Raw genomic sequence first — 22,356 nt, 5'->3', positions numbered from 1 at the left:
GATCCCTGAGGAACCCCATCTGTAAGGGGAAGAGAAGATGAGAAGGAACCAGAATGTGATACACTAAAGGAGCGGTCAGAGAGATAGGAGGAAAACCAGGAAAGAGCAGGAGAGGAGGAGCTGGTGGTCTACAGTGTCAAAAGCTGCAGATAGGTCCAGGAGAATAAGCAGAGAATGGTCACCTTTAGATTTGGCGGTGAGGAGATCATTAGAGACTTTGGTAAGGGCAGTTTCTGTAGAGTGGTGAGGACGGAAACCGGAGAGGGTTTTTCAGTAACGGAGTGATGATGGAGTGTTTGAGGGGAAGATGCCAGAGGAGAGGGAGAGGTATAAGATTTTAGTAAGGTAAGTAGTGACAACAGGAGAGAGAGACTGGACCAGGTGTGAGGGAATAGGGTCACTAGGGCAGGTGGGAAGAAAAGGCAATAAGAGGGGCATACAAAAACCTGCTAGAGAAATATGTACCTAGGGTGTAGTCTTTCTACCAACCGGAAAGAGGGTCAGGCCCTGCGTACCTAAAGGGCAACACTCATCTTCCTATAGGCGGCTACAATGCTCCATCAGTTGGAATGGGCAAGCTTCTCGAGCAACAGGGAAACTACTAACTGGTGGTGCTGCTTTGGAAGAAATCTTTGTTGTTCTAATCTTGGATTAGGATATGTTCACACTTAGAAATAGGCGAGGAATTTCAAGCTAAATTCATGCTTAATTTTATGCATATTCTGCTTCAAATGCTGCCTGTAATATATGTATGGAGCAATGTCTCATTGTGTTCAATAGGATTTCCGCTCTCTTGTTCACACGGTGAAATTCTTTGGGTGCATTCCTCCTGAGAAATCCCATAAAGGTCATTGGGGCTTTAAATTTCTGCTTTCCGCTTTAAATTCTGCACTAGTTCTGCACTTAAGTCAATTTTCTCTTCAATTCCTCGCTTATTCCTCAGTGTGAGCATACCCTAACTCAATGTTCAGCTAAGAAATCTTGTGTTTCTCTTTGAAATAATCTGAAGCCTTTTATAAATGACCCACCGAGCATGGACAAGGACAGAGACCACATGGCTGGAAGGATATTAGACCTTACCCTAGAGATAATCTACTGGATAACTGGGGAGGTGAGTTTCACATGACGTCATTTGTATCTTTATTAACCCTATGGAATCCTCTGTATAATAATTAATGGACTGCAGAGTTGTCCCTTGTACCAGCTGCCCATATAATGCACACTCACCATCACTAGTACTGTGCCATCTGTTTCATACTAGCACAGCTCTATCCATGTGTTTCAATACTGTAACTGGGTCATGTGATCCCCATCCTCTTTCACAGAAAATCACAGTGTTTAATGTGTCAGAGGAAGTGGTCTCTCCTGGGTCAGCGGACTTCCTGTGACCTCATCACTAGAGATGAGTGGGACTCGAGCATGTTCCAATCTAAATGCTCTGAAATTGAAAACAAACATAAAACATTGTTGGTAGAGATGATCGTATTTACAGTAATAATGAATTGAAGCTCTTCGTTACCTCTGAAATCCGCTCATCAGCCTTTTAGCTGACTACCGCTCCAGGTGCTGGGAAAATCTGTATCCAGTCCTGGGACACTGGGAGAAGCTTCCCAGGACTGGATCCGGCTTTCCCCAGCACCAGGAGCGGCAGTCAGTTAAATGGGAGCAGGCCGATCATGGGATTTAAAAGATAACAAAACGCTTGGCTTCGTTTTACTGTAAATTTGCTTATCTCTAACTAATGGTCTAGTTGTAAGTGCCCAAAACACTCCCAGTCATGAAGGGTTAATAAACAAGGTCTAACAATGACTAGGTTTTGGATATTTCGTCTCTCTGTAGTGATCAGTGTCATTATACACAGGATTACACAGTGGTGAAGAAGTCGTTTGGTGAGTGTGTGGCGCCCCGTGTGTCAGGAGGCTGGAACAGCACCCAGAGACCCATCACCGAGCCTCCACCTCATTCACTGATATATGAGCAGAAGATCCTAGAACTGACCTCCAGGATCACTGAGCTGCTGGCTGGAGAGGTGAGCAACGCTGCTGGGAACCAAGGTGTGAGGTGTCCGGAGGATAATGGTATCCTTGTCTCTGTCAGGTTCCTATAAGGTGTCAGGATGTCACAGTCTATTTCTCCATGGAGGAGTGGGAATATTTAGAAGGACACAAAGATCTGTACAAGGACGTCATGATGGAAGATAACCGGCTTCTCACGTCACCAGGTAAGAGGAGAGGAAACACTGGGTTTAATAGATCCTCCTATAATCTGATTATCACTTGTATACAATGTATTCAGTCACCGTGATTATTTCCTATAGATGGATCCAGTAGTAGAAATCCACCAGAGAGAAGTCCAAGCTCTCTATATATCCAGGATTGTAAAGAGGAGCAGGAGGAAGATATCTCCCTGGACCTTCAGGTACATGAAACTGAGCTTTTCTGCTATGTATAAAGCAGCGGTGCAGTACATTTTCTATATGATCTGGTGCCGGGATACACAATTCTGTTGATATGTAATATATCTGGTTGATCCGGTTTGATCACCCCCAGAGGAGATCCTTCCTCTTTTACTTCAATTCGGGGGCTTTATATTTGCTTGTATATAAGATGATGTAATGCTCTTTTTTGTTCTTAATTTTTTTCTTAGGTCCATGATGTGGGATCATTGCAGGAAAGTTATGGAGGTCCAATAAGTGGACCTGAGAACCCCATGTCAATGTCAGACGATGGTGAGAGCCTTTCATACATTACACTACATTACACTACAATGTTTTACCAGCTTTTAATGGAGGAGATTTATATTGTGTAGGTAAATGCAGATTTTATTTCCTTTTAGGCCAGATTCACACATACCGGATCTGCAGCTGATTTTACGCTGCGAATTTGTAGCGAAATCCGCTGATTGTCATCCCGCTTTGAGTATGTAAGTGAAAGCACCCTTAACCACCCCGCCGGCCTGAGCGTACATTATCTGCTTCATGCTGCGGCTTGCTTCAGAGCTTCCTCCCTGGACGTCCGCTCAGGCAATCAATGCGTTGCCCCACCTCAGCCACTGACTGGCCGAACGGGAGATCCTGACACCGGTATTCCTGAAGCAAGTTGGAGCGTAGAGCAGGTACAGTATGCTCCGGCCGGCAGGGGTTAAGGGGGCTGTCACTTACATGACAATCCCGCTGCGAGTACAGATTCTCATAGAAACTAACAATCAAGGGATCCGCTGCGGATCCGGTACATGTGAATCTGACCTTAAAGGGGTATTCTTTCCAGTTTGACACTGTGCTCTCTGCTGCCACCTCTGCTTGTTATGGGAACTGTCCAGAGCAGTAGGCTTTCTATAAGGGTTTTGCTCCTGCTCTGGAAAGTTTTATGCAGCTGATAAGAAAGAAATTTGAATAGTCACATGAACGGTTCAGCAATTAGTTTAGGAAAGTCACTGCAAGCAAGTGCCGATCCCGCTGATTGCACCCATTTGCATCTGTAAAAGACTGCATATTGGGCTGTGTAAAAGGACCCTTACATGAGGTGGGGGAGGGGGTTATAACCATAATTACAAACAGATTTAATGAGGACACCAAAGGCCAAGAATTGATAGAAATTATTATTTTTTTCTTTTTTGCCCACTGGTTTTCTTCAATGGAAATAAGTTTGGTAGATTTTTTTCTATGATATTTATATAGCTAACTGCATGTTACTGACGCAGGACTTGGTACTTTCTGTGTGTATTTAGGAAAAGTGAACCTATTATCTTGATGTTATTGTGTTTTGCTTATTAATTTTTTTTTACATATATATATTGAAGGTAAAGAATTAAGTTTTGTTTAAAATAAATGTTATTTTTATTTCTAGGGGAAGATAGGAAGAAAGGCTCTCCTGGACATGATATTTTATCTTCCTATGATGAAGATGAGGATGAGCAATCGCAGATTGGTATAAAAAAACCTGAACATGGTAAACAGTTTGAAAAGAAATCAGATTTTGCCATGCATGAGGAAATTCAAGCAGATGAAACGCCAATGCCATCTTCAGAATGTGGGAAATCTTTCATGCAAAATTCTAGTCTTGTGGAACACCAGAAAACTGACACACAGGAGAGGTCGTTTTCATGTCCAGAATGTAAAAAGTGTTTTAGTCAGGAATCGATTCTTGTTGTTCATATGAAAACTCATACAGGAGAGAATTCATTTTCATGTCCTGAATGTGGGAAGTGTTTTATTAAGAAAAAAAGTCTTGTACAACATCAGATAGTTCACACAGGAGAGAAGCCATTTTCATGTCCGGAATGTATGAAGGGTTTTAGTCGGAAATCACATCTTATCGTTCATATGCAAACCCACACAGGAGAGAAGCCATTTTCATGTCCAGAATGTGTAAAGGTTTTTGGTCGGAAATCGCACCTTATTGATCATATGAAAACTCACAAAGGAGCCAAGCCGTTTTCATGTTCGGAATGTAACAAGAGTTTTAGTCGGAAATCACATCTTATTGATCACGTGAAAACTCACACAGGAGACAAGCCGTTTTCATGTTCTGAATGTGGGAAGTGTTTTACTCAGAAATCATATCTTATTGATCACGTTAAAACTCACACAGGAGAGAAGCCATTTTCATGTACAGAATGTAAGAAGTGTTTTCGTCAGAAATCAACTCTTATTGATCATATGAAAACTCACACAGGAGAAAAGCCATTTTCATGTCCAGAATGTAAAACATGTTTTTGTCAGAAATCACATCTCATTGTTCATATGAAAACTCACACAGGGGAGAAGCCATTTTCATGTCGCGAATGTGGGAAGTGTTTTACTGAGAAAAGAAGTCTTGTGGAACACCAGAGAACTCACACAGGAGAGAGACCATTTTTATGTCCAGAATGTAAAAAGTGTTTTAGTCGGAAATCAATTCTTGTTGTACATATGAAAACTCACACAGGGGTAAAGCTATATTCAAACTCAGAATATTGAAAATTATTTTCTTGTAAATAAAGTCTGGTCGAACATCTCTTAAGAACTCACACAGGGGTGAAGCTCTTTTCATATCCAGAATTTAGGAAGTGTCAAAAATCTAAACTTGTGATACATGAAAACAAGGGGAGAAGCCATTTTTATGTCTGGAATGTGGGAAATGTTTTTCACTAAAAAGCAGCCCCCCTAACTGCTAAAAAAAAATCCATAAAAATAACGAGGCTCTTGGTTACCATTTGCAAATAGTGTAAACCATCCCACCACGATAAGGTGGCCTCATGCCAGAATGGACCTACACTGTACTTTGGCTTCTACATGGCATATAATAAGCCTATGATCTGAGCCTGCAGGATATTATTTTTGCTAGTATTAGTTGGATAAGTAGGAAAGAATTGAGTTTGAGATTTCTTTCTACAGTACTTGTTGGTCTCCCACATAGACTGAAACAACTGCTGCAAGGGCCTCTTCGGACAGGGTATTTAAAGGGAAACTAAGAGCAGGTTAGAAGTGTTGCTTCTATTCACATCCCTCGTAAAAGTCTGTACTTGTTTGTGGTCTTGTTGCAGCTACAGTATTACCAAAGATGACCACTAGATGTCACAGTATTGTATAACTAAGGTCTAGAACAGGGGTACTCAACAACTTTTAGTGAAGGTCCACTTACCGGGGTCTATTGTCAGGTGAAGGTCCGAGCTGAACATCAGTAGGAAACGTGTTTTGTTAATTTTCACAAACGTTCAACTATTTACATACAGAATTGCTGCTTATTAGCAGGAAAACTGGCATTTTTTTCTCTTTCAACAGCCCTTTGATATTAGGTACAAAGGGGGTGACTGCCCTGGTAGTATATAACCCCCCCGTTGCTCCCCCAGTAGTGTATAGCCCCCCTGTGCGCTCTCCCCCAGTAGTGTATAGCCCCCTGTTGCTCCCCCAGAAGTATATAGCCCCCCTGTAGTATATAGCCCCCTGTGAGCTCCCCCCAGTAGTATATAGCCCCCCCTGTGCTCTCCCCCTGTAGTATATAGCCCCCTGTGAGCTCCCCTCAGTAGTATATAGCCCCCCCTGTGCTCTCCCCCTGTAGTATATAGCCCCCTGTGAGCTCCCCCCAGTAGTATATAGCCCCCCCTGTGCTCTCCCCCTGTAGTATATAGCTTCTTGTGAGCTCCCCCCAGTAGTATATAGCCCCCCTGTGCGCTCCCCCCAGTAGTATATAGCCCCCCCAGTAGTATATAGCCCCCCTGTGAGCTCCCCCAGTAGTATTTAGCCCCCCAAGTAGTATATAGCCCCCTGTGCTCTCCCCCTGTAGTATATAGCCCCCTGTGAGCTCCCCCCTGTAGTATATAGCCCCCCTGTGCACTCTCCCCCCAATAGTATATAGCCCCCCTGTGCTCTCCCCCTGTAGTATATAGCCCCCCCAGTGCACTCTCCCCTTATAGATGGCCCCCAGACAAAAAAAACAAACAACCCACAACTCACCTAGCACCTCGTTCCCCGCTGCGGCTGTCTTCTTCTCTTCCTCTGTCGGTCCAGCCCCCGGCTGATACGCGCTCTCTGGGAATGTCCCGGGGATTCCCCAGCAAAGCGCGCACCAGTGACCTCAGTGTACGCCGCTGGCCTGCACTTCCGGTAGAGCTGGCCGACGGACATCCCCAGAGAGCGCGTATCAGCCGGGGGCCGGGCCGACACTGCCCCCAGCCCGACAGGCGTACTGACATCTAAGGACAGTACGCCTATGGGACGGGAGGCAGTGCGGTGGGGAGCGGGACCTCCTAACCGCCCCGGATCCGGTCCGTCCCGGGCGGTTAGGAGGTCTGACCAGGGGTCCGGACAGCTGGCCCCTGGTGTAGAACATGCTTGATAATGATCTTGTGAGAAGATCGAAACGTCGCATCCTTTGTATTTTTTTGTACTTTTGGAATAAAATCACTTTTTTCACGTATGCTGGTGTGCTGCGGAGTATCTCGACATAAAGTCTAGAACAGACGTGTCAAACTCAGGCCCTCCAGCTGTTTTAAAACTACAATTCACATCATGCCTGGACAGCCAAAGCTAAAGCTTTGGCTGTCCAGGCACAATGGGACTTTTAGTTTCCCAACAGCTGGAGGGCCTGAGTTTGACATCATTGGTCTAGAAGCTGCACAGCTGAAATGTCTCAAAGGGTTATTGTTTGTGTAAGTCCCAGATTCTGTTAACCAGTAGGATTACTCCCTTCTTCTATCCTACCTCTTTTCTTTCCCCTTCTCTATTGCACTCTTCCTACCCAACCACATCGCATCTTACACGCTAGTTAGGAAGTTAGTCCCTTGGGTGAAGGAAGAGTCTTAGCTGAGCTTTTGTGGAGAAAGGATGCAGCTCAGATAGCTCTCTACCATGGTTCTACCTGGCCCTCTGCCAGGTCCCCTCTACAGTTGCAGTTCTTAGTCAGTGCCCGGCATGGGTATGACTAAGAACAGAGCTCCCTTACCAACCTCTTTCTTGAAGCACCAAACACGCTGTTTGATGCTCTGTTAGGCCCTTCAGGAGAGGACTAGCCAACAGATTACCTCAACCCATGCCGAGGACTAGGAGTAACTACAGTGCAGGACAGTATCCACAAAAGAGCCAAAGAGCTAGGAACTGATCCGTGTGGAGCAAAGTTACTAAAGCTCTATGAATTCCATCTTGCAGCGCGGGTGTACTTAGGAAATCCTAACCTTTCCGCTTATCCCAGGTAATGAGGTCTGGGGCCTGTATCACCCGTTAGTACAGTTCTGACAAAGCTAGTGGGCATCAGGTGGTGTGAAGACTATAGGAAAGGTCAAAACACAGGCACAGGTTGTTTCTTTTTCTTCTTATACAAGTATTCTTCTATGCACTCCAACCTCCCGGCAGAGCACATTACTACTTGGGTTGAGACTCTCACGACACGCTCCTCTCTACTACCCCAGTACAACCATATCAACTCTACTACATCCTACTTAGCACTTGTCCCACAGATCTGGTGGTTCTATGTTCGTGTATTTATTGGAACTGTAACAAGTGTATTTCAAGATTCCTTGTATTACCTGCTGCACATTTACAAGAAGTAAACCCAGTCAATGTTATCACCTGAGTCTGTGATTACTCGCTACCACCTGCACAGCACTTACACCGCAACCTTGGGACATCTCCCCTTTCTGTGGGTTGTGGGTCCTACCATTATTCGTAGGGTTACTACACCGCTCTGACCACCTGTGACTACACTATACCAAGGGACCCTGCAGCAACCCAACAGGACGCCGACCACAAGGAAGAAGGGTACAACCGGCCTTACACTTTAAAAGCAGGCGTGCCATCACATCTGTGTGCCCACCAGGCATTGGCGTCACATGACAAAACCCTTATGGTCCAGCTGTATCTCGGCCATCCACCACAAATAGTGGCGTCACACTTCCACCTAGCAAGTGACCGTCAGGTCACCACAGAAGCATCTATACCAACAAAACAGCAGGTTAGAAGCATCTACACCAGTTTCTCAATTCCAGTCCTCAAGACCCACCAACAGGTCATGTTTTGAGGATTTCTCAAGTGATATAATTATAGTCAGTGCACCAGTAATTGTCACAGCTGTTCGTTGTATGGGATATCCACAAAACATGACCTTTTGGTCTTGAGTAGAGATGATCGAACATCGGGATTTTGCAGGTTTCAGCGAACTCGAACCTTCTTGAACCTGCAGCATTTGATTCCCGATGCCTTCCCGCTCTGTGGGAAAGGAGGAGACAGCCCGGGTACCGCCTGGAACTCCGGGATACAGCCTAGGTGTACAGGTGTCAAACTCAGGCCATTCAGCTGTTACAAAACTACAATTCCCATCATGCCTGGACAGCCAAAGCTTAAGCTTAAATTGTAATTTTGTAACAGCTGGAGGGCCTGAGATTGATATATAAACATGGTGTAAAGTAAAACTGGCTCAGTTGCCCCTAGCAACCAGGTTCCACCTTTCATTTTCCAAAGAGTCTTTGAGGAACTAAAGGTGGAATCTGATTGGTTGCTAGGGGTAACTGAGCCAGTTTCACTTTACTCCATGTTTGATAAATCTCCCCCATAGTATTTGCAAGGTACCAATACCTCAACCTAGACTTATCCCTCAATGTAGTGAATTTTCTGCCCTACACATTACGGCATCTACTCTCTTCAATTTATTTATCAGAAACCTGCGCGGCCACAATTGGGCTTGTATATGAACGTCCCAAAAATAAAGAACACAAATGTTGTCTTTGGTGTAGATCTTCTTTCTTCTGGTCTTAAAATGTAAGGGTCAATTTACACAGAAATATTATCTGACAGATTATCTGCCAAAGAAGTGCGGCCAACAGCTGAGGAATGTGTAAAGAATAATAATAAACTGCATACTTACCTCTCCACACTACCTGCCGTCGTCCTAGCTTCTCCCCTCACTGCAGTCACCGCTCCCACGCCTGAAGTCATCTGTGCAGTGGCCGCTCAGGAACTTACTGGCTTAAGCGCTGTCCCATCTCAGACAGTCATTGACTGAGCAGCTTGTCACTTCAGAGACTGCTTCGGCATGGCCAGTGGTGGCTGCAGTAAGTGGGGAGAAGCTAGAAGGGCAACAGAGAGCATGGAGAGGTAAAGTATATACTTTATTATTTACTATATACAGCAAGGGCTGCACAGACATCGCTAAGGATTCTTGTGCGGCCCTTGCTCTGTAGGCTAATATTAAATGTCGGGCCGTGTCATAGGGTCCTTAGGGTCATATTACACGGGCCAACATTTAATGTTAGTGAGCAACAATTTGCTAGATTGGCGGTCGCTTGACGAGCAAGGGCTGCACGGAAATCATTAGCGAATCAGGCCGCGAATATCGCTCTGTGTAATAAAGACAAAGATCAGCCGAAGAGGGAATCACCAGCTGATCCCTGTCTCTTGGCAAGTTTAAGAATTAGCGCTGCCGATGCTAGCAGATCGTCTCTCGTTTATCGGGAATATCAGCCTGTGTAATACGGCCCTAAGTCCCTGATACAGGAAAGGAAATGGGATTATTGTGCCCCTCATGACGCCACTGCTTCCCTGGTTGGATTAATACTTCAATGACTATAATATTTCAACTCCAATGGACGGTCTCAGTCTTGTCTTGTGGATAGCTCATCAAACCTTTTTGCCCTGGAAAAATAAGCCTAAAGCAGGAAATGTGAAAAAATAAGAATAAAGCATCCATTACACACCTGCTAAATGGGTACTCCAACATCAGGTAAATGGGTACTCCAACATCAGGTAAAAAATAAACATGCCGCAGAGACATATAGCATTGCTTACTTGCTTACCTGTCTGGCCCAGTTTTAAAACTACCAAAACGCCATTTGTTTTGGGGTCTTAAGATGGCCATACACCTTAGACCATCAGTCTCCAAACTGCGGCTCTCCAGCTGTTGCAATACTACACTTCCCATCATGCCTGGACAGCTAAAGCTTTGGATTTTGTTGTCCAGGCATGATGGGAAATGTAGTTTTGCAACAGCTGGAGGGCCACAGTTTGGAGACCCATGTCTTAGACTAATTTAGCTGTCAGTCTATGGCATGGCTCTCCAAACTGCGGCCCTCTAGCTGTTGCAATACTACACTTCCCATCATGCCTGGACATGACTGTAGTTTGCAGACATAGGGAGATTTATTAAACATGATGTAAAGTGAAACTGGCTCAATTGCCCCTAGCAACCAATTCGATTCGATTCCATTGGTTGCTAGGGGCAACTGAGCCAGTTTTACACCATGTTTGATAAATCTCCCCCATAGTCTATGGTGTATGGGGCCCCCCGCGATCAACCACCGACAGATGATGTTGGTGGTGATTGGGTCGGATTCCACTCGGAATTTCCGCCTCTTTTCCTCAGTGTGAACGCACCCTATACGATGCTGGGAAAGCTGTATTTAATATATAAATGCAGAGTCCAGGAAGATGATGTGTTATACAACCAGTGCCCCCCCCCCTCTCACTATCTCGTACCCCTCCCCCTCCTCACTGGCAGCTCACTGCTGCTGTGTCTGTAACAGTCTGGCAGTAATTCATTCCTTTATTTGTATAGCGCCATCTGATTCCGCAGCTCTTTATATAGTTTTGTAGGAACTGAGAAGGAGAGGAAGGGTTGGGGAAGAGACCACAGGCTGCACAGTGCGGGGGAAGAGACCACAGGCTGCACAGTGCAGGGGAGTGAAAAGGTAGACAAGACCTGGAGTTGCTGCCTTCACACAATATGTAGACCCCTGGATTTTCTTGGGAAAAAGTAAGTGTGTGAGTAAATACATTGGGTGTGTGTGTATTTATTTTTTGTGTGTCTATGTATGTGGTGTGCGGAGTTGTGTGTGTGTGTGAGTATATAATGTATGAATGTAACATGAATTGGTTTTTATATGTGTATGATGTCTGTGTGTGTATTGTATATGTACAGTATACATATGATATGCCCTCTTGTGACCTGTGTGTACCATGGTTCTTATGTATCTATGGGGTAGTGTGTGAGTAGCATGTGTTCAATGTAGTGTTCAATGGGATTTCCGCTCTCTTGTTCACATGGTGGAATTCTTTGGGTGCATTCTGCTTGAGAAATCCCATAGAGGTCATTGGGGCTTTAAATTTCTGCTTTTCGCTCAAATTCCGCACCAGTTCTGCACGAAATTCGCCACGAAAATTTCCTCTTCAATTCCTTGCTTATTCCTCATGTTTATCTAAGAAATTGTGTGTTTTTCTTTGAAAGAATATGGAGCTTTTAATCGATGACCCACCGAGTATGGACAAGGACAGAGACCACATGGCTGGAAGGATATTAGACCTCACCCTAGAGATAATCTACTGCATAACTGGGGAGGTGAGTTTCACATGATGTCATTTGTATCTTTATTAACCCTATGGAAACCACTGTATGATAATTAATGGACTGCAGAGTTGCCCCTTGTACCAGCTGCCCATATAATGCACACTCACCATCACTAGTACTGTGCCATCTGTTTCATACTAGCACAGCTATATCCATGTGTTTCATTACTGTAACTGGGTCATGTGATCACCATCCTCTTTCACAGAAAATCACAGTGTTTAAAGGGGTTGTTCAGCGCTACAAAAACATGGCCACTTCCCCCCTACTGTTGTCTCCAGATTGGGTGGGGTTTTGAAACTCAGTTCCATTGAAGTAAATGGAGCTTAATTGCAAACCGCACCTGAACAGGGGCCAACAGTAGGGGGAAAAGTGGTCATGTTTTTGTAGCGCTGAATAACCCCTTTAATGTGTCAGAGAAAGTGGTCTCTCCTGGGTCAGCGGACTTCCTGTGACCTCATCACTAGAGATGAGTGGGACTCGAGCAACATAAAACATTGTTGGTAGAGATGATCATATTTACAGTAATAAGGAATTGAAGCAATTCATTACCTCTGAAATCCGCTCATCAGCCTTTTAGCTGACTAACGCTCCAGGTGCTGGGGAAATCTGTATCCAGTCCTGGGACACTGGGAGAAGCTTCCCAGGACAGGATCCAGCTTTCCCAGCACCAGGAGCGGCAGTCAGTTAAATGTTAGCAGGCCGATCATGGGATTTAAAAGGTAACAAAATGCTTAGCTTCGTTATTACTGTAAATTTGCTCATCTCTTACTAATGGTCTAGTTGTGAGTGCCCAAAACACTCCCAGTCATGAAGGGTTAATAAACAAGTTCTAACAATGACTAGGTTTTGGATATTTCGGCTCTCTGTAGTGATCAGAGTCATTATACACAGGATTACACAGTGGTGAAGAAGTCGTTTGGTGAGTGTGTGGCGCCCCGTGTGTCAGGAGGCTGGAACAGCACCCAGAGCCCCATTACCGAGCCTCCACCTCATTCACTGATATATGAGCAGAAGATCCTAGAACTGACCTCCAGGATCACTGAGCTGCTGGCTGGAGAGGTGAGCATCGCTGCTGGGAACCAAGGTGTGAGGTGTCCGGAGGATAATGGTATCCTTGTCTCTGTCAGGTTCCTATAAGGTGTCAGGATGTCACAGTCTATTTCTCCATGGAGGAGTGGGAATATTTAAAAGGACACAAAGATCTGTACAAGGACGTCATGATGGAAGATAACCGGCTTCTCACGTCACCAAGTAAGAGGAGAGGAAACACTGGGTTTAAAGATCTCCTAGATCCTCCTATAATCTGATTATCACTTGTATACAATGTATTCAGTCACCGTGATTATTTCCTATAGATGGATCCAGTAGTAGAAATCCACCAGAGAGAAGTCCAAGCTCTCTACATATCCAGGATTGTAAAGAGGAGCAGGAGGAAGATATCTCCCTGGACCTTCAGGTACATGAAACTGAGCTTTTCTGCTATGTATAAAGCAGTGGTGCAGTAAATTTTCCATATTATCTGGTGCTGGCTGTGGTAGGCTGTGGCTACAAATCGGTAAACCTTCTTTTCTTTGGACATGTACATGAAACTATAGATTCATTGTGAAGAAATGTGGCTGCTTCTAAAGCTTCTTTCAAATCAACTAGTGTCATAAAGTTATATAGATTTGTAGTTTACTTCTATTTAAAAATCTCAAGTCTTCCCATACTTATTAGCTGCTGTATGTCCTGCAGGAAATGTTGTTTTATTTTCATTCAGATACAGCGCTCTCTGCTGACAGGAACTGTCCAGAGTAGGAGAGGCTTTCATTATAACCATGTAATGAAAACTGTACCATTATATTGGATTACATTCTGTTTTATAGCTTTGTGCTATTTGGAAAATAATAAATAAAAACCTTTGAAAATAAATACATAGAGAAAATGCAAGAACTACTGGGAGCGGCTTTTTATAGTAAGGAAAACTGAATAGACGAATAAAGGTTATATGAAAAAAAGCTTCTTAAAGGGAACCTATCACCCCCCGGTGGGGACCCTTATACTTACCCTATGCACAAAAGTCCCGCTCCTGGACCCTCTCCCGACACTGAGATATCGCCGTCGGAAGCCCTGCGCGCGCTCATCAGAGATGAGTCTGATGCTTATAGAGAATGACGGCTCCATTCATTCTCTATGAGCGTCGGACTCATCTCTGATGAACGCGTGCTGGACTTCCTACAGCGATATCACGTCGGCGGGAGCGGGTCCAGGAGTGGGACTTTGTGCATGGGGTAAGTATAAGTGTCTCCACTGGGGGGTCGGCCAGGCTCTGCCCCAGCACGGGGGGGTGACAAGTCCTCTTTAAGGGTAGGTTCACACGTACCGGATCCACAGAGGATTTCACGCTGCCGTGCACTGAGCGAGGGGAGCCGGGAGCCTCACAAAGCCACGGCGCCACAAGCAGGTAATGTATGCTCGGGGCTGGGGCTGGGTTAAATGGGGCCGGGTCCCATACAGGCAGCAGATTCGCTGCGTGTATGGGACCCATTCAGCTTCACAGTACTGGATCCGCAGCGGATTTCGCTGTAATCTCGCAGCTTAAAATCCGCTGCGGATCCGGTATGTGTGAACCTACCCTTACGGTAAAAGCTGTGGTGCTTGTGAATAATATTAGTGCGCACCACTATCCACAACAGGATCGGCTGCCAACTTTTCATGTGAGATAACATACACAATTCTGTTAATCTGTAATATATCTGGTTGACTGATCCTGTTTGATCACCCCCAGAGGAGATCCTTCCTCTTTTACTGCGATTCGGGGGCTTTATATTTGCTCGTATATAAAATGATGTAAGGCTTCTTTTTGTTCTTTGTGTTTTTTCTTAGATCGATGATGTGAGATCATTGCAGGAAAGTTATGGAGGTCCAATGAGTGGGCCTGAGAACCCCATGTCAATGTCAGACAATGGTGAGACCCTTTCATACATTACACTTACAATGTTTTACCTGCTTTCAATGGAGGAGATTTATTTTGTGTTGGTAAATGCAGAGTTTTTTTCGTTCCTTTAGGCCAGATTCACACATACCGGATCTGCAGCAGATTTCACGCTGCGAATTTGTAGCTGATTGTCATCCTGCTTCGAGTATGTAAGTGACAACCCCTCTTAACCACCCGGCGGCCGGAGCGTACATTATCTGCTTTACGCTCCGGCTTGCTTCGGAGGTTCCCGGCTGGACGTCCCGCTCAGCCAACCAGTGCGCTGTCCCACCGCAGCGACTGATTGGACGAACAGGGCATCCAGACACCGGGAGTCCCGGAGCGTGGAGCAGGTACAGTATGCTCCAGCTGGCAGGGGTTAAGGGGGCTGTCACTTACATGACAATCCCGCTGCGAGTACGGATTCTCATAGAAACAGTCAAGGGATCCGCTGCGGATCTGGTACATGTGAATCTGACCTTAATGGTGCGTTCACACCTACAGGATCTGCAGCTGATTTTCTGCAGCAGATTTCATTTAAATAACTGAACACAGCATCAAATCTGCTGCAGATCTGCTGCAGATCCTGTAGGTGTGAACGCACCCTAAAGGGGTATTCTTTTCAGTTTGACACTGTGCTCTCTGCTGCCACCTCTGCTTGTTATAGAAACTGTCCAGAGCAGTAGGCCTTCTATAAGGGTTCAAACCCACTTGCCGGATCTGCAGCGAGTCCCCTAGCTGCGTTTTTGCAGCGAGACTCGCTGCAGATCCCGGCCCTATACTTTCAATAGCAGAGAAACTCGCAGCAGAGATGTACATCCCTGCTGCGATTTTGTCTGCAGCCGGCCCCATTAACCCCCCAGCCGCCGGAGATTATACATTATCGGGTCCCCGCTCCTGCTTGCTTCGGGGCAGGAGTAGGGACGGTAATGTATAGCCTGGCCGCCCCCCTGCTGCCTCCATCGTATCCTTAGCAGCACTGATCGCCCCCGCAGCCCCCGGCCGCACGATCGCCCCCCCCCAGCACTGATCGCGCCCCTGCAGCTCCGATCGTGCGGCTGGGGGCTGCGGGGGGCGATCAGTGCTGCTGAGGATACGATCGGGGTAGCAGGGGGGCGGCCAGGCTATACATTACCGGCTCCCCACTCCTGCCCCGATGCAAGCAGGAGCGGGGACCTGGTAATGTATAATCTCCGGCGGCTGGGGGGTTAATGGGGCGGGCTGCAGACAAAATCGCAGCAGGGATATATATCCCTGCTGCGAGTTTCTCTGCTATTGAAAGTATAGAGCCGGAATCTGCAGCGAGTTTCGCTGCAAAACCGCAGCGAGGAGACTCTCTGCAGATCCGGCAAGTGGGTTGAACCCTAAGGGTTTTGCTCCTGCTCTGGAAAGTTTTATGTGGTTGATAAGAAAGAAATTTGAATAGTCATATGTTTTCTATGATATTTATATAGCTAACTGCATGTCACTGACGCAGGACTTGGTACTTTCTGTGTGTATATAGGAAAAGTGAACCTATTATCTTGATGTTATTGTGTTTTGCTTATTAATTTTTTTATATATATATTGAAGTTAAAGAATTAAGTTTTGTTTGTTTTATTTTATCTTCCTATGATGAAGATGAGCAATCACAGATTGGTATAAAAAGAACTGAACATGGTAAACAGTTTGAAAAGAAATCAGATTTTGCCATGCATGAGCAAATTCAATCTGATAAAACGCCAATGCCATCTTCAGAATGTGGGAAATCTTTCATGCAAAATTCAAGTCTTAAGAAACACCAGAGAACTGACACACAGGAGAGGTCGTTTTCATGTCCAGAATGTAAAAAGTGTTTTAGTCAGGAATCAACACTTGTTGTTCATATGAAAACTCATACAGGAGAGAATTCATTTTCATGTCGTGAATGTGGGAAGTGTTTTATTAAGAAAAAAAGTCTTGCGCGGCATCAGAAAGTTCACACAGGAGAGAAGCCATTTTCATGTCCGGAATGTGGGAAGTGTTTTAGTCGGAAATCACATCTAATCGTTCATATGCAAACCCACACAGGAGAGAAGCCATTTTCATGTCCAGAATGTGTAAAGGTTTTTGGTCGGAAATCGTACCTTATTGATCATATGAAAATTCACAAAGGAGACAAGCCGTTTTCATGTTCTGAATGTAACAAGAGTTTTAGTCGGAAAGCACATCTGATTGATCACGTGAAAACTCACACAGGAGACAAACCGTTTTCATGTTCTGAATGTGGGAAGTTTTTTTCGTCAGAAATCAACTCTTTTTGATCATATGAAAACTCACACAGGAGAAAAGCCATTTTCATGTCCTGAATGTAAAACATGTTTTTGTCAGAAAACTCATCTCATTGTTCATATGAAAACTCACACAGGAGAGAAGCCATTTTCATGTACAGAATGTAAGAAGTGTTTTCGTCGGAAATCAATTCTTATTGATCATATGAAAACTCACACAGGAGAAAAGCCATTTTCATGTCCGGAATGTGAAACATGTTTTTGTCAGAAATCACATCTCATTGTTCATATGAAAACTCACACAGGGGAGAAGCGATTTTCATGTCGCGAATGTGGAAGGTGTTTTACTGGGAAAAGAAGTCTTGTGGAACACCAGAGAACTCACACAGGAGAGAGACCATTTTTATGTCCAGAATGTAAAAAGTGTTTTAGACGGAAATCAAATCTTGTTGTACATATGAAAACTCACACAGGGGTAAAGCTATATTCAAACTAAGAATGTTGAAAACTATTTTTTTGTAAATAAAGTCTGGTCGAACAATAAGAACTCACACAGGGGTGAAGCTCTTTTCATGTCCAGAATTTATAAAGTGTTTCAGTCAAAAATCAAAACTTGTGGTACATAAAAACTCGCTCAGAAAGGAAGCTGTTTTTCATGTATAGAACATGGAAAATCCAAGGGGAGACGCCTTTTTTATGTCTGGAATGTGGGAAATGTTTTTTGCTAAAAAGCAGCCCCCCTAACTGCAAAAAAAAAAAAATCTCCATAAAAGTAATGTGGCTCTTGGTTACCATTTGCAAATAGTGTAAACCATCCCACCACGATAAGGTGGCCTCATGCCAGGATGGACCTACACTGTACTTTATATAAAAAAACACCTCCTCTCCGCCTAGGGGTGCAGGTCCAAATGAGAACAGGATGATGAATTAAAGTAATACTATTTATTAAAATATTAAAAAGCGACACAACTCGTTTATAAACCAATCCGGTTTCTTTCTCCAGTGTCATCTCAAAGCATCTATACCCACATAACGGCAGGTTAGAAGCATCTATACCAACATAACGGCAGGTTAGAGGCATCTATACCAACATAACGGCAGGTTAGAGGCATCTATACCAACATAACGGCAGGTTAGAGGCATCTATACCAACATAACGGCAGGTTAGAGGCATCTATACCAACATAACGGCAGGTTAGAGGCATCTATACCAAAATAACGGCAGGTTAGAATCATCTATACCAACATAACGGCAGGTTAGAATCATCTATACCAACATAACGGCAGGTTAGAGGCATCTATACCAAAATAACGGCAGGTTAGAATCATCTATACCAACATAACGGCAGGTTAGAATCATCTATACCAACATAACGGCAGGTTAGAGGCATCTATACCAACATAACGGCAGGTTAGAAGCATCTATACCAACATAACGGCAGGTTAGAATCATCTATACCAACATAACGGCAGGTTAGAATCATCTATACCAACATAACGGCAGGTTAGAGGCATCTATACCAACATAACGGCAGGTTAGAGGCATCTATACCAACATAACGGCAGGTTAGAAGCATCTATACCAACATAACGGCAGGTTAGAGGCATCTATACCAACATAACGGCAGGTTAGAGGCATCTATACCAACATAACGGCAGGTTAGAATCATCTATACCAACATAACGGTAGGTTAGAAGCATCTAACCTGTTAGCTTCCCTTTAATATAGGTGAGAACATGGTTACATGACATTGGGCATGCCTCAAGCCAAAGGCAGATATTCCTTTAAAAAAAAAAAAACTTGTAGGATGTTAATTGTATCCATCTCTGTTGTGTTTTTTTTTGTATCTTGGTGTCTGAAAGGCCTGCTCCAGAGATTGCGTAAGGGAAGTAGATGCAGACTTTCAACTTCTGCATCCAGCGTTCTGCATGAGTGACATCACATTACCTTAATTTTCAGCGTCTCCAGCCCTATGGGAATATAACAGTAGGTTATAGTCTTCTATCGGTGTACTCTTTCTCTTCCATTGTTGATAGCTCATTGTCTTGGTTACCAACCACCACTCTGCTCAGCAGTGGTCTGGCTTGTGTGTATATAGAAACACAGAAAAAGCTGGTGTGACAGGGATGGGGTTTAAGCCACATTGATTCATATTTGCCCATATGATTTTGTAATGCTGCCTACATTTCCCATGATGCCTCTGGCTTTGCAGAGAGGAGGTGGAGTCTAATCACTGCAAGTCAAATATAGAGGTCACCGTGGAATGTAATCACTTGGTTGGCTGGTGGATTGCAGGTGAGATCATTTTGCCATTGTACTGCATTCTCCCACTAGCCTTGTCATTGGTCCAGGTATTGTCTCTCTGTAAGGGGTCTATTCCACGGAGCGATAATCGGCGCGATTCCGCCGATTATTGCTCGTTGAATAGAGACAACGATCAGCCAATGGTCGTGTCATCGCCTGATCGTTTATTTATCGGGCACCGACCGCGCATCGCTACGTGGAATAGCAGTGCGCGGCGGCGACCAATGATTTAAAAACCATCATACTTTACCTATCCAGGCTGCAGGTCTTCTCCTGCGTTCCTTCTCCCGATCCCGCGCCCAGCAGCAGCTTCGAAGCCAATCTCTGACCAGGGCCGCCACGGCCAGTGATTGGCTGAGCGGTCTGTCAGCTCAGGCAGGTCGTTCCGAAGCTGCTGCTGCTGCACGCGGTACTGGGAGAAGGAGCGCAGGAGAAGACCTGCAGCCTGGATAGGAAAAGTATGATGTTTAAACAAGGGCTGCAAAGACATCGGTAATGATGTCCCTGCAGCCCTCGCTAAACGATTATTGGGCCGTGGAATAGGCCCAGTAAACGAGCGCCAATCTAGCAGATCAGCGCTCATTTACATTGTTGATCGGGCCCCCATCGGCCCGTGGAATAGGACCCATAGTGAGTTATTCAGTATTTAATGTAAATCGGTTTGCAGCTTCTTCTACGTGACAGCTCCGATTTGTAAATGGATTCAGAGCTGTCACGGTCAGCCACGGCACTGTGCCATTTGAGGAGCAAAGCCAGCAATGAAAGACAGGTCGGCGATCGCTTCCTCCTCAACCATGCTATGTAATTAGGCCCTTACTGCTGGTTTGTTGTAGTAAATCGTTTTACACCCTTCTATAACTTTTTTTTTTTTTTTTTTAAACATGGATAATCCTTTAAATAAGCCCTCCAAAATTAGTTCAGACTGGAGACCAGGGCCTTAAGATCAATTTAGTACCATTTAGACTTGACCTCTAAAAGTAACTGAGATTTCAGACTAGACAAAAAAAATGTATGATACTCCTATATCCAGTAGCAGATTATAATAGGTCCATTTTGGGTGGTGGCCCTGAGCTCCTGGGGGGCCCATGGCCACCCAAACAGACTTGTACTTTAGAGGTGTATTGTCTCCTGGCTACAATTCTGCAAAACAAAAAAAAAGCTGTTTTTTACTGTAATTTTGCACAAATTAGGGTATTATGACATTATCTATCCTGTACTATGAACATCCTGCTAGTGTGGTCATTGTTACAGTATGGTGGGGGCAGGATTGGTAAACAGCCCGGGGCCTATGGTAAAGTTAATCTGCCCCTGCCTATGTCCCATAGTGCAGCATGCAGTGTCAGGGCCTTGCATAGCAGGTCCAGAGAGTTCTATATGTATTGGACAAGGTAGGTCTGTAGGAGGCAGTATTTGGCTTCAGTACCTGTCTATAATTCTTTTACAGATTGCTCTCTGCTGGTGGTAGAAACATGAACCTGAGGTCTTTATAGCTGTGTATATTTGGAACGGTGCTTTTATACTACAGACACACAGATTATTCCCGCTGCCGATTCCTTAGAGATTCCTTGTAATGATGTAAGCAGCGAGAATCACCTTGGGCACGTTTTCTGCTCTGTGACATTTGGCTCGCTGCCTGGGCATTGGGTTAAGGTTTACAGTAAGTGATGCGAATTACTTCTTTTTCATGATGACTTTTCGAGGCGCCATGACCAGAAATTTACAGATTGCTTTGTACTGGTCTTTCTAGACTCTCATTCCTGTAAAACGGTAAGTGATATCACGTACATAAGGCTTAAAGTGTTCTATAAGTGGCCAAAATAAGGAGTTGGCCCGTACTATGCAAGGTAGTGGCCCAAACCCCCAGCTATTTAAAGAAGCACTCCAGATTTTTTTTTTATTTGTCCCCCCACTGCGTGCTGGCATGTATCTCTTATAGAGATACATGGGAGAGCAGGACTTCCAGCCTTCAATTGACACGGAGACAGGGAAGGGGTCAGAAGAGTGGTGATGTAAACACGTACGAGATTTGAATGGCACTGCAGGACTGGAACGAAGCCGCACCGCAGGACACCAATCATCCTTGGTGAGTATACGGACCAGCACGCAGCAGGGGGACAAATAAAAACATTTTGCAGAGTGCTTCTTTAACGTTTGGTGGTAGAATCAGCTGCCATTCATTACGTAAAATAGAGAAAAGTAAGAGAATGGTACCATTCTTGCCTACACCCTGAGGCTGACAACCCATCTTGACTAATACTTCTCACAGCTGAGAGTTTGTTACAGTCCTATTTGAGCCACAAAGCCTGCACTCCAGAGCGATACATTTTACCTGCAATGATACACTGTAACAAACAAGGAGACGTGTGTTACCATACACACATGTAACTGTAAAGCTGAAATGATTGGTTTGTCCGGTGTGAATGCACGGCAGCTGGCTTGGCCCCACCTCCCGCGTCTATCTCCGCTTCTCTATAACTAAACTGCTGTAACTCTCGTTTTTGTACATTAATCGGCTGAACGCAGCAAACACAGGACTTTGCAGAAAATCAAAGCGAAGGGAAGCGTCGTCACCGCCGAGGCTTCTGAAGCCGAATAAATTTATCTTCAAAGATGGAGTTTTTTAGAAGAGTTTGTCTGTCCTTTAGATTGGCAGAACGCATTTCACGCAAAGCTTTGAGGATTACAAATTAATCCTGCAGTAAAAGCGTCGCCGTCAGAAATCTGTCACTTATACGGTCACTGAGGGCTAAATAGTCGCTGCGTAAATACTCTCATTATTAGATTAGCGCTAATAAAAGGCCAGTCAGCAGTTCTGCCACCATCTGGGAGTTGTTCCATCTGTATAGTATAGATGTGGTCACCCAGCTTTCCCAGACCCCTGCATAGTATTGCTGTGATATATCCCCCCCACCTCTGTATTGCTGCACAGAAATATGATACATGGGAAATCTGTGTCACAGCCTCCAAAGGGAGCTTCAGATAATCTTGTCACCCAGCTTTCCCAGACTTCTGCATAGAATAACAGTATTAACTATG

General features: G+C 44.7%; 1 pseudogene; it reads left to right on the top strand.

Moving 5' to 3' along the window:
* Positions 1-1,009: 1,009 nt before the first annotated feature.
* Positions 1,010-17,750, top strand: LOC138800098 (zinc finger protein 84-like; annotated as a pseudogene).
* Positions 17,751-22,356: the final 4,606 nt, after the last annotated feature.

This window comes from Dendropsophus ebraccatus, chromosome 8, assembly GCF_027789765.1.
Source record: "Dendropsophus ebraccatus isolate aDenEbr1 chromosome 8, aDenEbr1.pat, whole genome shotgun sequence".
NCBI lineage: Eukaryota > Metazoa > Chordata > Amphibia > Anura > Hylidae > Dendropsophus > Dendropsophus ebraccatus.
Note: the sequence above shows the minus strand (reverse complement) of the source record. Positions and strands in the feature narration are given on the sequence as shown.